The 13,443-nt window shown below is 37.8% G+C and overlaps 1 protein-coding gene across 1 annotated transcript in view; it reads right to left on the bottom strand.

The window, feature by feature from the left end:
* LOC125233764 (glutamate-gated chloride channel) overlaps positions 1-253 on the bottom strand; it is a 46,037-nt gene extending 45,784 nt beyond the window's left edge. Inside the window, exon 1 of the mRNA XM_048140318.1 lies at positions 184-253. The gene's annotated coding sequence lies outside the window, so the exon portion shown is untranslated. The remainder of the gene's footprint in view (positions 1-183) is intronic.
* Between the last annotated feature and the right edge of the window lie 13,190 nt (positions 254-13,443).

Raw genomic sequence — 13,443 nt, 5'->3', positions numbered from 1 at the left:
AATTTAAATTTAGAAAACATAATCTAATAAAAAAAACTACACAAAAGGGTTCTTTATAGTTCAGACTCACCTTATCCCGATCCGCCCTCAATTTTTTTTTAAATTTCTCCATCAAACTTTAAATTTAGAACACAATTTAATTTAAAAAGGCTACAAAAAAGGTTCTTTATGGTCCAGACTCACCTTATCCCGATCCCATGTTCCGTGTGTCTCGCTCGGGCCCGGGCGCGGTACTGGCGTATTGATCCGCGCAGCCTCTGGACCCCGCTATAAATAGACCTATCACCATCATATGGACTCAGGCTTTCACCGTGTACCATTTTTAATCGAAAAATTATTAAAAAATATAAATTGTTGGGAAAGGGCAAGCGATAGGGTTGAGAGGAGGAAATGAGGGGAGGCTATTGCCTAGCAGTGGGGCACTAAAGCAGGATTATAAAAAAACACACTTTTTAATAGACGACCAGTCTAGCGTAGTCGGTAGTCACCTTGCCTGCTAAGCTGCCGCAGCTTAGGGGGCCGATTTTTGAATCTCGGCGTTCGAATTCAGAAAATTGTCACTGAAAATAGTAGGCAATTTCGGTGACAATTTTCTGAATTCGAACGCCGTGAGATTCAAAAATCAGCCCCCTGGGTCCGAATCCCGCTAAAGGCATTTTCCCCCCACTAGCTCGGAAACACGTGTTTTGTCCTTTAATACCAGCGGGTAAAAACGCATTTTATCCACTAGTGGGTAAAGTACTTTGACCTTGAATAAAGTCAAATTAACTGCTTTAAAATTGATAAAAGTAGGTGAATCTAGTAATAAAGATGATTTACCACCTTTAAAATACTGGAAGCAGTGATAATAGTTATTTGTTATACAAGGGGGCAAAGTTGTATTTTAACGCCGAGTGCGGAATTGAAAAACGAGCAAGTGAAAGGATTCTATAGTTGAACCACGAGCGAAGCGAGTGGTTCGAGAATAGAATCCTGAACTTGCGAGTTTTTCAACACACGAGAAGTAAAATACATTTGCACCCGAGTGTAACACAAAACTTTTCCCCTCACTATAGCGAGGAAACTACAACGCAAAAAATGCGTTTATCACTGCTTCCAGTAGTTCCACAGGTGGTAAATCATCTTTATTACTAGATTCGCCTTTACTTTTATCAATTTTAAAGCAGTTATTTTGACTTTATTCAAGGTCAAATTACTTTACCCACTAGTGGATAAAATGCGTTTTTACCCGCTAGTATTAAAGGACAAAACACGTGTTTCCGAGCTGGTGAGGGGAAAACGCATTTTTTGCGTTGTAATTTCCTCGCTATATAGTGAGGGGAAAAGTTTTGTGTTATACTCGGGTGCAAATGTATTTTACTTCTCGTGTATATTCTTTTCATCTTTTCATCATGTATATTTTTCATCATATATATTTTTTCTTTTTTATTAGATGTACTTTAACACTAAACTTAGAGACTATACATCTCTAAAATCTCTTATTAATCATAGTAGCTTTGTACTTTGTATAATTTATTGAAATGAATTTCCATAAGAGTAGGTACCTAGTCTGTTAATTTAATATTTCTTTTTTTGATGAATACTTTTGCTGATTAAAATGTATCTCGTTTTTTAATGCATGTTAATTATAAGATGTAATGTTTTGAAAAGAAGTGGTCCGCCGAGTTTCTTGCCGGTCCCATAGTGGATACCCCCCTCCAACTGAGGGGGAACTGAAATCTTCTCGAGGCTGAGGCGTAGGGTTAGAGCCGGCGTAGCTTTATTTGACGTTCATAAGCACATTGTAATATGCCTACTTGGAAAATAAATATTTCATTTCATTTCATTTCATTTCGTGTGTTAAAAAACTCGCAAGTTCAGGATTCTATTCTCGAACCACTCGCTTCGCTCGTGGTTCAACTATAGAATCCTTTCACTTGCTCGTTTTTCAATTCCACACTCGGCGTTAAAATACAACTTTTCCCCCTTGTATAACAAATAATTATTATTTGTTTGATGTACACAGATATTTATTCCTGAGTCATGGATGTTTTCTATGGATATAAGTATTTATTTATCTATATAAGTATATCGTCGCCTAGCACCCTTTGCTTAGTTTAGGGCTAGGTTGATCTGTGTAACGTGTCCCACAATATTTTATAAATAGTTGATACTACTTCATACTATGAAGGTCCATGCTTAGGTTTATTAATATGCTACCCATAGTAAAAATTTACTCCTCGCATCCTTGTGAGCGTTGGTCACGTACTTATTCCAACCAACAACCTGGCAGGCAAGCACGGTCGCGTGATAAACGATATAACGTCTGGCCCTCCTTTTCAGACTACTTGTAAGTGCGCTAGGGATGCGCACTAGTGGATAAAGTTTATCCCACTAGTGCGCTACGCCCGCTGAGCTCTGCACCTATATCGCGCGATAAATGATAAAACATCAGGCCGTCCCTATCGCACTATTTGTAAGTAAGCAACCAGCATGCTTGCCTGCCTGGCTTTCCCTATCCGCCACCCGCCACTCGTCCCTTTTCGATTAAACTTTTGTAATTTGATAGGAAGTATGATGCACCATGATTGTGATTATGTATAAAATGGATATGAACAAAATTAAAATTATCTATGAAAATTCTAAATTATTTCATATATCAAACCGGATATAACAGTAGACAGCTTTTATTGTCTACCTAATGAGCTATTTATACTAGTGCCATCCATCATCTCGGGGATGTCATCAATCTTACAGGAATGGCCGAATGTCTTTATGATGCAAATTTGTACCGTCTCTTGTCTTAGTGACTGAAGTTACCGGTATGTAATAAATAGCTGTCTAAATATTAGAATATTTAATTGAAATGAAGTAATTATAACTGCTTCTACCTGTACACTGAATTAAAGTCACTTTTTTTAATGAGCATTTGCACAACCTCACCGGATGGATTTTGACTTCCGTAGTCAACTAGGAACCCTTATAGTTTCGCCATGTAAACCCTTCGTCCGTCCGTCCGTCCGTCTAGTGTCCGTCCGTCCGTCCGTCCGTCCGTCCGTCCGTAAGCGGATAATCTCAGTAACCGTAAGCACTAGAAAGCTGAAATTTGGTACCAATATGTATATCAATCACGCCAACAAAGTGCAAAAATAAAAAATGGAAAAAAATGTTTCATTAGGGTACCCCCCGCAAAGGAAAGTACATGTAAAGTGGGGCTGATATTTTTTTTTCTCTGTGGCTATCATTCCAACCCCAACGTGTGATATATTGTTGGATAGGTATTTAAAAATGAATAAGGGTTTACTAAGATCGTTTTTTGATAATTATTAATATGTTCGGAAATAATCGCTCCTAAAGGAAAAAAAACGCCACTGCGTCCCCCCCATCGGACTCTTAGACGCACGGCCGGTCTAACTTTTGAACCATATGTTTAAAAAATATGCGCTACTAGCGTGCGGGATCGCCCGCACGCTAGCAGCGTCGACTCAGAACACTTCATTAAAGATATAAGTGATATATACATGGTAGAGTATTTGCACTAAGTTTGTAAGCATATTGTAGGCGACAGAACTACCAACCTCAGTGCGCGCGTGCTGGCAGCCTGGCCGCAATGGATGCCGCTGCCAGCGCGCGTCTTTTGTTTATATACTTTGTCAAACAAGTCTGTCACTATATGCATCCTTTTTTTAGTTTATATACTTTGTCAAACAGTGGTTTATGTAAGTACTAGTTTAATTTTTCATAGTTTCTTAATGTCAACAAGGCTCAATTGTATAATTTTGCACATTTATTGTAATTAGATTATGTGTAAATAGCCTTTTTTGTAAATATTATCCGTGAAATAATATTATCTGATGTGCCTGTGTATTGTAAATAAACTGTAAATATAGTACTTTCGTATATATACAATCACGGACAGTGAAAACGGGTCACTTTCCATATATTTCCATACAAAGTGACCCGTATTAGTAACCCGGCCCGATCTGCTACACATAGTATATATATATTCAAAATGAGGTAAAATTTCACAGAAACACAGTTAGAATAGAATTAGAGTGTATACAATCTATTCAGGATCCCATCTCTGTTGACCTTTACGCGTAAATGCCAAATGTGCACGTGTTGTGTGCACCGTTCGGGAACTAATCTGACAAAAGCCCGACCTTCGACTTTCAATAATTGCAGGTATATTACATTACAACCTGTACAATGTAATGCACATGTAAGGCGAACCTATTTGCGAAACAATGTCTTGTCTGAGAGTTTCCGTTATCCACGAGTACCTATAGGTTTGTCTTCATATAAATACACACATACATACAATCACACCTGTATCCCATAAAGGGGTAGGTAGAGCACATGAACTACTAAAGTTTCAGTGCCACTCTTGGCAAAAAGGGGTTGATAGAAATCGAAATTGTGCCATTGCAGTGACAGGTTGCCAGCCTCTCACCTACGCCACAATTTAACTTATGAGTTAAATTGTGGCGATATGTCCCACAGTCGATTTCTACAACACCCACGTCGATTTCCCGTCACCACGCGGGCACACCCACGGACACTGGCGATCAAATATATGAAAGAAGCGCGTGCATACAGTCTAAAAACGCGTACTGTGCTTGTAAGTGAAATATGACAGGTCGACTGTTCGCGTTTTTGACAGGCGGTAACTGTCAGGTAACCGAGAGGGGGTGGGCGGCACTTTCAGCGGGGAGCGGGAGTGGCCATACTGTACGATAGTACTCTTTATTATACTGTGACGCGGGGGCGTCACCACACCAATAAATATTATAAGACATTATTACACAGATTGACTGAGTCCCACGGTAAGCCCAAGAAGGCTTGTGTTGTGGGTACTCAGGACAACGATATATATATATAATATACATATACTTAAATACATAGAAAATATCCACGACTCAGGAGTAAATATCTGTGCTCATCACACAAATAAATGCCCTTGCCGGGATTTGAACCCGGGATCGCGGCTGGCAGGGTCACTATTACGCGCTAGGCCAGATCGGTCGTCATATGTATTTGGTTCACAACTGATTCATCATCCTCCTTGCGTTTGCCACGGCTCATGGGAGCCTGGGGTCCGCTTTGACAACTAATCCCAAGATTTAGCGTAGGCACTAGTTTTTACGAAAGCGACTGCCATCTGAACTTCCAACCCGAAGGGTAAATAGACCTTATTGGAATTAGGCCTAGCCTTGTTGGGATTAGTCCGGTTTCCTCACGATGTTTTCCTTCACCGAAAAGCGACTGGCAAATATCAAATGACATTTCGCACATAAGTTCCGAAAAACTCATTGGTACGAGCTTGGATTTGAACCCGCGACCTCCGGATCGAAAGATGATTAAGAAATCGAAAATATGTCAGTGTTGACTACGGATCAGGGGGCCGATTTTTGAGTCTCACTGTCACTAAAATACCGGTTGAAAACGGTGAATTGCCTATTATTTTCAGTGACAATTTTCTGAATTCGAACGCCGTGAGACTCAAAAACCGGCCCCCAGGAGCGATACGCTTTAAATACCTGGGTGCGTAGCCGAATGGCACAAACGCTCACGAAACGCTCACGAAACGAAACGCTAGTAGATATCTATCCCTATCGCTCTTGCGTATTGGCGCGACAGAGCCGGACTACGTTTCGTTTTCGTTTGGCGTTGGAGAAATGCCATTCGGCTACGGGGCCTGAATGTGCGTAGCCGAATGCACAAACGCTAACGATACTATCGTTTTCAGTACAGATGGTGCGTTTTTTACGCACTAGTGCGAGAAGTGATTCATTTCTTGTCAGGTCGAAACTTGAGGGCCATCTGTACTGAAAAACGTCGTACGATACACGTGAAAAAAGGAAATTCGAACCTCGTGTCGATTTAAAACACTCCCTTTGATCGTGTTTTAATTTATCGCCACTCGTTTCGAACTTCCTTTTTTTCGCGCTCGTATCGTAAATGTACTATATCGTAGCCAACTATTTTTGTTATATTTGTGTTGTATTTTTAATTATGTGTAAAAATAAAACTTTTATCTATCTATATCGCTTTTCCGTATAGGTGTGACAGAGCCAGGCTGCGTTTAAAATGTTTCGATCGGCCTCTAGCGGCAACGATTGTCATTTCGACTAGGTCGGATGCAATAATATTTTGTACACATACACGATATATGTATTTTATACCTTTCCCAAGGATTATTTATAATATTTATATAGGATTTACATACTTCGTACCTTGATCTTTTAGCGCCGCCTATTAAATACTATCATAACTACACTGTGACTGTCGACTGTGGCACACCTCGGACACTGGCGATCAAATATATGAAAGAGGCGCGTTCCTAGCATACAGTCTAAGCTCGTGTAGGTGAACGCGTACTATGTTTGTATGAGTGAAATATGACAGGTCGACTGTTCGCGTTGTTGACAGGCGGTAACTGTGAGGTAACCGAGAGGGGGTTGGCGGCGCTTTCAGCGGGGAGCGGGAGTGGCCATACTGTACGATAGTACCTACTCTTTATTATACTGTGACTGTGGGATACGGGTTAAATTGTGGCGTAGGCGAGAGGCTGGCAACCTGTCACTGCAATGTCACAATTTTCGTTTTTTTTCAACCCCTTTTTGCCAAGAGTGGCACTGAAACTTGAGTAGTTCATGTGCTCTGCCTACCCCGTTATGGGATACCTACAGGCGTGATTGTATGTTATGTTAAGTATACCTACAATTTTTTTCAAAATGTGTATTGACGTGATATCATGATTTTAAAATAAAGAAATATGTCATTTGTTCTTATAAAAAATAAATACAGGCAAAAATATTTGGGAAAATGTGATTTTGGCCACTTCCAGGCTGCGAACAGCGTCATCTAGTTTTAAGCCTAAAACCATACATTTCAGGGGTATACGCTTTTTTGTATGGGTTTTGTCAGTATTAAATCGTTCTTGGCTTTCCAAACGTGACCTGTGACATTTTGAGCATCATATTGAGAGTTGTTACCATTAAGTGGCTCTGAGTGGGGTATTAAAGTGAACATATCGAATTTCCTGCGAGTCTGCCGCTGCAAGCAATTTGTGTCAGACTGTAAATGTCATCCAGTCATAAGGCATGTTATCCATACTAATATTATAGGTAAATGGGAAAGTGTGTGTCTGTTTGTTTGTCTTTCACGGCAAAACGGAGCGACGAATTGACGTGATTTTTTAAGTGGAGATAGTTGAAGGGATGGAAAGTGACATAGGCTAGTTTGTCTCTTTCTTACGGGAGCGAAGCCGCGGGCAAAAGCTAGTCGGTTGTAATTGGATGACAAGGTTGCAGTGTTTGCTCTGTCTTATGGGAAATGATCGAATGGGAAGTTCAGATCCGTAAACCGCTATGAATTTTAGTATGTTGTTGGGCATAGTACTTATTAGGCCCACCCGCCATCTACTTCAACAAAATAAAATCTTCAAAATTAAAATTTTGAAAAAACCCCCGACCGCGACATAGAGGGCCGATTTTCATGAAACATGGCTAAGAACACTCCCGACTTACTCAGCTTTCAGACAAAAAAAACTAAATCCAAATCGGTTTATCCGTTTGGGAGCTACAATGCCACAGACAGACACACACAGACAGACAGACAGACAGACAGACACATACAGACACGTCAAACTTATAACACCCCGTCGTTTTTGTGTTGGGGTTAAAAATCACTCCCTCCCTGTTGCCAATTTTGAATATTGCAACCAGACTCAACTATGTAAAATTACATTTGATTATTTCCCTACTTCTCTATAAATACGGCCGACTAAGAAACTTTACTTTCTTATTAAAACTAAGCCAACTTGGCGCTGGTACTCAGCCAAACCTCTCTCTGGCATTACCCGTATGAAAATCAAAACTTTTAAGAACTCTCAGTTAGCTTCAAAGTAATCCTCAGTAATCTATTAACCTAGTTATTTTTATTACATTATCCCAAAAGGCATTTAATCACTCAGAACTTCCTAACCGCTTCTCAAGTCTTTAATCATGCTGTAATCGGTGTCAAAAGACCTGAACCTGATTCTGTTATATCAATTGGGTTTAATTAACCGACTTCAAAAAAGGAGGAGGTTCTCAATTCGACTGAATGTTTTTTTTTGAATTAGTTTTGATACAACGTTTGAGATTTTCATATCATTGCCGTATATTATGATTATTATGTATCCCAACAGTCCGCAATGTAACTAAAATTGCATACTAGTTTTCGCGCCGTGCGGGCTCTTTTAAGAGCGTTTTCACATTATCCCGATCCGATATCGGATGTAGGAAGGATGTCAAAGGCAAATGTCAATCACAGCTTAAGCCAATACACCGAATAATTAAACTAATTACAACTATAATTACAGAATATGTATTAAACTAAGTAATAAATAAAACCTCAGACAATTTACATGCAAGTGCTGGGAATCCTATCGTCCATCTTCTCACAAAACCTCAGACACTCTCGGCACACATTCGCCCATCTGCATGCAAACAAGTCACACTCCGGTGCTGATGTCAAGAGTGCATTAAGCAGCGATAATGCGCGAAGTAAAGGCGAGTTTCTGTGAGATACAGTGCGCGCTGCCGGTGTAACATGTCAGAAACTTGCTTCCATGTTTCATCATATGCAAGCATAATAATTATATTTTTGTTTAGTTGATTAAATTCCTGTTTCGGTCTCACGATAATTAAAATTTTGTTTGTCTCAAGTAGATCATATTTTAGAAATACGAGATGGAGAGCTTGGAGATTTATAGTGAACCAAAATATTTAGATGCTTATTTGTAGCCCAATTTGAGCCTTGTTTCAAAGTCATAAAGGTTTTGCAGTAGGGGTTTTAAGAAAATGTTGCCTGGTCAAATTCAAATCTACAAAAAGTTGTGTCAAATTTCAAACTGTACAAATAAATGTTACTAGCCAATAAAAACAAATTTAAGCCATATTGAACCATATTACAAAGAGCGTTAATTGAGACAATTTGTAAAACATGTGCAAATAGAAAAAAGTTTAGTAAGCCAATCCTAACATGTGGAAAAAACTAGTTCGGCCACACCACCACCCAATGAGTAGATCAAATTGGACCTTATTCTAATCAGGAAATAAAACATATTTTATTTAAAAATAGTATGAAGTTATGAATTTCAGCGTTGGTTAAGAAATACCAATCAGGAGTGAGGAAGTGAGAGCTAGTGGGGATTTCAGAGTCTTGGAAGGGATGTTTGAAATGGGATGCAAGGCATTGCATGGGATTCATTCATTGGCATTCGGGGATTAGAGAGCCTTCCGCTCGACCGTCAGACTGGTTCTATTTAGGTTTATTTGGGTAAATCTAGATTACCTATATTATGCCCTAGCCTAGATTTTGCTAGTATTTCATGATACTGGTATAGTTGGGGTTGGAGGATAATATAGAGTTTTGTGTTAAAAGCGTATATTTCAGTGTTTAATTGGTGTAAAATTTAAGTGTCTTAATTGTTATTGTTTTGGAGCTCGATCACTGCTAGTATTATAAAGTGTACTAGTAGAGTTTAGAGTTGTAGAACAATAGTGTTGCTAAAGTTTTAAAGTTTTGTTAGATTTGTGAGTGTTTCTTATTAGTTAAAGAGTTAATTGTGTTTTAATGTGTGAAATGTTTTAGCTTGGATTGCTTTAGTGTTATTTTACGCTAGAATAATCTTTGTTGAAGGATTTCATATATTACTTAGTTCTGTTAGTTAATTAATAACTTTTGTAAATAAATATTGGGGTAGATGATTTTAGTAGGATGAACTGGTCTGATATTTTGCTGTCTTTTGGAGGGATAGGGCGGGTAACCTAACGGTGTTCAACTACAGCCCTAGTCAACCAAGGGACATTTCTGGGGTTATTTTAGTAGAGTCCAAGTGAGCTCTTGGCAGTTTCCTGCGTTTATTAAGACAGGATTTTGCTCCTGGAATCTGGACGATTTGAGTTGTTATCTAAACTTCTTAAATTTGCCAGGTTCTTGTCCAACTTTCCTATTTTAATTTACCCGTCTGGCTGACTTCTTGCTGTCCCAATCCCTAGTGTGAGAACCAGCCCACGTGAAGAAATAGGGAGTCAGGTCTAAGGGTTATTCTTCGCCCGTCTTAGTTAGCTTTAGCTAGAGATTTTCCATTGCACTTTCGGAAAATCACGCGAGTAAATTAAATGTGCGATTCGGATCGCTAGTTTGCTAATATGTCGGTAGAGTAGATGGTTAGTTTAGCTGTTAGGGCTAGGATTTTGTTTGGTATAGGAAATATTAGAATTAAAATTGTTTTCTCCTTTTCAAGTCTTTATTCATTTTCTAGAAAGTTCAATTATACATTTTTAACACGGGATTTGGTTACTTAATATGTTAGACTTTAACTGTGTGAGTGAATTTATAAATAAATAAATAAATGAATGTTGTACATTTGTGCATAGATTGAGTGAATCCCACGGTAGGCTCAGGAAGGCTTGCGTTTAATGATGTTCAATTATTGAATTGGGATTAGTAGGGCTTATAGGAATTTATATTAACTATGTTTATTTATGACAATTGACAAACTCGACATATACATTTATGACTTTATATATATTTTTGATCCCTTGTATACCTACTGGTAGTAAATAAATATATTGTGGGAATAATAAAATTAAACAACTCACAATATAATGTAAGATTGTAAATTCATTTTGTTTTAAAATAAAAATGATTATTTTTAATTAGCTTGTCCCTCAGCAGTTTGTCTGTCTATTCTGTTATCTATGAACCTGTGATTTTTACATAATGGCTTTCAAATATAAAGTCATATTATTCCAAATACCTATCATAAATGATTTGTCTAGACTGGATCGAGGCAGAAAGTTGCAAGATCGTGGTTTATTTTGGTCCGAAAGGTGATACAAAATGACTACATTAACAGTTTGGATAATATTATTTTGATAAATACCTACAAAAAAACAATGATGTACAAAATTACAGAATTCTGGAGATTTGGAGTGGTCAGATACACTGCTCTACTACCAGCATTTGATATTTTAAATTGTCCCTTTGAAAATCCTCTCTATGGTGATGAAAGTGTCACAACATAATGGCTCGGGCAAATGAAAGTAGTCCTGTCATTATGAAAAGATGTCCCTTCAGGACCACAAAATAGTTCCTTCAGAACTGGGGCAGGGGTCTGACCCGTAACTGGATGATGGCCATGGACTGTCGCGGAGGCGGAGCGACATCTATAACCCCAAAAATAAAATATTTAAAATTTATTACATTTACTATTGGTTTTCTATTTCTAATAATATAGTGACATTTTAGATTATTTACTGACAAACATTAGTTATTTTAATTTTGACATAATTATGCTCATTTGTTTATGTTCTATTTAACTATAACAATCTGATTATATTTGATTAAATCTCATATTTTAATTACAACTTATTATTTATTCTGTTTTTTTGTTGTGGACTTATTCCATCTATTTTGGTTATTGACTTTTTAGGGTTATTAGGGCGTAATAGGACATTACTGTTTCATAATATGTGAAAAGGACTGGTTACTATTTGCGGCTACAACAATGGGTTCTACATAGACACTAAACGATCACTAGGTCAAAATACTGATCCAATTTAAGATATTAACTTAATTGTTTGATTTCGTTTCATGGTAATTAATTTTATTTAATAAATTTTAGAGTTTTAATTTTTGTATGGTTATGTAGGTTAACTAAATAGGTAATTGATGTTAGTTAGGTATTTATAGGGTCAGAATATTACACCGGCACGGCCAGCAGTGGGCGTGTCCGCGGCCTCAAGCCGACTCGAGGAATATCCGGAAGGATGGCGCATAGTATACAGCATATCGATCCTACATCCGATATCTGATCGGATAATGTGAAAACGCACTAAGGATGGCACTGATTATTCTCGATATAAACAGTGTGACAGACGATCGGACTCACCGCGTCGCGCTTTAAGGGTTCCCTTCCCTTAGTACCGTTTTGGAAGGGATCCTTAAAACCACAAAATTTAAATTTCGATAAAAACTCTACACAGCTACCGATTTCAAGAACACTCCCGACTAATTCAGCTTTCAAACAAAAAAGCTAAATCTAAATCCGTTCATCCGTTTGGGAGCTACTATGCCACAGACAGACACACGCACAGAAAGACAGACAGATACGTCAAATTTATAACAGCCCGTCGTTTTTGCGACGGGGGTTAAAAACTAGAGTCATATCAAGTCCAGTTGGTAGCAATTTTTAGACCTAAAAATCTTTGCAATGTTTTCATTCTCGCATTTCGAATCCCGGTAAGGGCATTTATTACACAGATATTTGTTCCTGAGTCATGGATGTTTTCTATGTATATAAGTATTTATATATTATATATATCGTTGTCTGAGTACCCACAGCACAAGCCTTCTTGAGCTTACCGTGGGCCTCAGTCAATCTGTGTAAGAATGTCCTATAATATTTATTTATTTATTTATTTATTTATTCTCCAATCAGTATAGACGATCTGTAAAGTCGTATCAAATTAAAATATGAATTCCAACAATATGCTAAATGCGAATCGGCCTCCTCGTTACGGAACTAATTGAAAAAGTTGCAGTTTTCGGATGACAGGGACGAAAGACATTATTAACCCACTTTAAAATATGAGGGTGATCATTTAACCCTTCATTACATAAATAAAGGGCAGAAAAGTTTTTTGAAGCTTTATGACGCGCTTCTGCTATTTTTGCCTTTCGGAAACATTATTACCAGAATTCATAATTGTAAATGAAATTACACTGAAAAAAAAAACAACTTTAAAAATAAGTAGATTACGGTTTTTGTGTTCGTTGTAAAATAAAAAGAACATATCCGAAGTAGTTTAAGGTTAAAATGTTCAAACAAAAATAACGAAATAACGATGTTTGAAGTCATGATCTAACATAGTCATGGTCCGGTAAGGGCATTTATTTGTGTGATGAGCACAGATATTTGTTCCTGAGTCATGGATGTTTTCTATGTATATAAGTATTTATATATTATATATATCGTTGTCTGAGGTTCTTGAGCTTACCGTGGGCCTCAGTCAATCTGTGTAAGAATGTCCTATAATATTTATTTATTTATTTATGATCTGGGTACCCAAGTCTATAATGAGAATTACTAGGCAGGCACGTAAGAGTAGAATAATTTTGTACCTTCCGTGATACAATACAATGCAATACTCATTATTGCACACCTCACATAGTTTACAAGTAATAACACCTACAGAATTTTTGAAATTAGATAGATATTCCAAAAGGGTATGAATTTTCCAGTTTTCTTTAGATGAAAAAGATAAAAGTTTATGAAATGGACGTGAATAGAGTAATATAAAGTCGGTATAGCTCGGTAGGTAAGAAGGCGGTGTGGCGTGGTGACGAGTTCGACGCCTCGCCCGCACGGCGCAAGAAACAGACGCGAGCGGATAAAACTTATTAGTG

The sequence above is a fragment of the Leguminivora glycinivorella genome, chromosome 1 (assembly GCF_023078275.1).
Source record: "Leguminivora glycinivorella isolate SPB_JAAS2020 chromosome 1, LegGlyc_1.1, whole genome shotgun sequence".
Classification (NCBI taxonomy): Eukaryota; Metazoa; Arthropoda; class Insecta; order Lepidoptera; family Tortricidae; genus Leguminivora; species Leguminivora glycinivorella.
This window is presented reverse-complemented; position numbering and strand designations above follow the sequence as displayed.